Here is a 2,124-nt window from a genome sequence, read left to right as displayed (position 1 = left end):
CTTAACGACATCTTTTCAATCATTATAGATATAATTTTAAGTGACTAAATGATGTACTTAGCACATATAAACTTTCACAACACAAAACATCACATTTATATATAAATTCCAAGGGGTACAATATATGTTACATAACACACCTGAATTTGGTATTTTCTTAACCTCAATACATTAATTCAGCATCTCAATCCAAGCCACAACACTCAAAATGTTGAAAACAAAGCGTCTTATCCTTAGTCTCAACTATACAGAGATCTAAAAGCATAATTCTAAAGCAAAGCAAATACAAAGTTTAAATCAAAATACATAGATAGACAGACATGTAGTAATATAAATTTACTTATCTTCAAACTCCGTACTAGATTCTCCTCTGAGATCACCCATTGATTGTATATGAACGAAGAGGTTGTAGAAGAGTCAGAATGGAAACGCTTCAGTGGAATCCTCTTCTATTAACTTTATCCTCCTCATCAATTGTATCAAGCTATCTTCTAAATGTCTAGAGTGATCAAAATGTTCTTTCATCCTTCAGTCTAGATGATCGAAGAAATCAGAGATATTATTAGTCACATTCATGACATTTTGTATCTCCTTTTCCAATTTCTTGATTCGGCGCAAGATCACTAAAGACTTATCAAGAATTAAGGGTTGAACTAGCAGTGAATTTTGAGATGATTGATCTACTATAATGGCCATGTCATTTTCATCCTAAAAAATTGGGAATCTCTCAGTTGGGTCCAAAGGCTTCCAAGGTAGCCATATCTTTTCCCTATTTTCGTAGGACACTTGGAACTGACTGCAAAGTGAGAAAATTGTGGAGGGGTGTTCAAGCCCATAAGTTGATCCATGAACGATCCGGCCCAAAACTGACTTCACAATTATTGATCCAATGTCGATCGACAATCCCCTTTGGATGCAGTAATTCAAAATAGCACTTTCTTTAGATACTTTATTGATCTTCATTGTCGGTAACAGTTTCGCAGAAATGAAAAAGTGCCAATGTTTTGAAACGGGATTCAGGAGTGTCGCAGAAAAACTAACATACCCATTTTCTCTTGTTTTCCAGCCGTCAGTTTCGTCCGTTAAATATTGGTAAATTTCATTCATCTGGTTTCTTTTCGGGATGAAATTGGAATAGTGGCAGACATGAACATTCTCTATCATGTATAATTAGTTGATCTGTGCAGGAGTGAAAGTGATCCATCTTCCTCTCACATACGCAACTCCTTGGTTGATTCCATGTAAATTTGCATAGAATTCTTTTACCACGGGAACCACCACGGCGGCGGTAGTGTAGCACAGTACTTCCCATCTTCGCCGCACTATCGTTTCTTCAATATCCGTTGTGGGATTATTCAATCCACGATTTACGAATCCTCGTTCCTTGATCAATCTTTTATTCATCAGTAACTTGTTGAAGATTCGCTGCGCTCCCGCCCTAATACACTTTTTCGCCGATTGAAAACTCGCATTCTGGGATTATCAGGGGAATTGGATGCCATAGGAATGAAATTGGTGGAGTTTCACTTCATTTTTGGAGGGAAAATATGAACTAGGAATCGAATTTTGAGTTTAAAAGGACAATTTTCGCCCAAAAACTGTCATTTGAACCCAAGTAACCGCTAATTCGCCGGCCTCGCCGTCGGCGAGCCTCTCTATTAATTTTGTCTGGACTTTCGGGAAAAACCCACCATCAGCGGCGTCAATGGCGCTGTCGGCGCCCAAGGCAAAAATTGTACAGTTTCACTCTGGTCTGAATGCGTTCCAATTTTTCTCTATGGATCCAATTTTTATGATGATGGAAGGGTAAATAAGAGTAGTGGAGCTTAATACTACCACAAACTAATGATAATTTTAAATAAAAAACTATTATAATCGCAGAAAAAGTAATGATAACTATGGGTTGCCTCCCATTAAGCGCTTGGTTTAACGTCGTCAGTCCAACCTATTCAGGTGTTATTCAGGTTGACTGATATTAAAACCTCTTTAAAATTTGGTCTTTTACCCTCAAAATATGGTTTTAATTTGTGTCCATTTACTTTAAATCTATTTCCAGTCTTCTGATCTTCAATTTCAACAGCTCCGTAAGTATAAACTTGAGTCACAGTAAAGGGTCCTAACCAA

This window comes from Phalaenopsis equestris, unplaced genomic scaffold (genome assembly GCF_001263595.1).
Source record: "Phalaenopsis equestris unplaced genomic scaffold, ASM126359v1 Scaffold233290, whole genome shotgun sequence".
In the NCBI taxonomy this organism is placed as follows: domain Eukaryota; kingdom Viridiplantae; phylum Streptophyta; class Magnoliopsida; order Asparagales; family Orchidaceae; genus Phalaenopsis; species Phalaenopsis equestris.
This window is presented reverse-complemented; position numbering follows the sequence as displayed.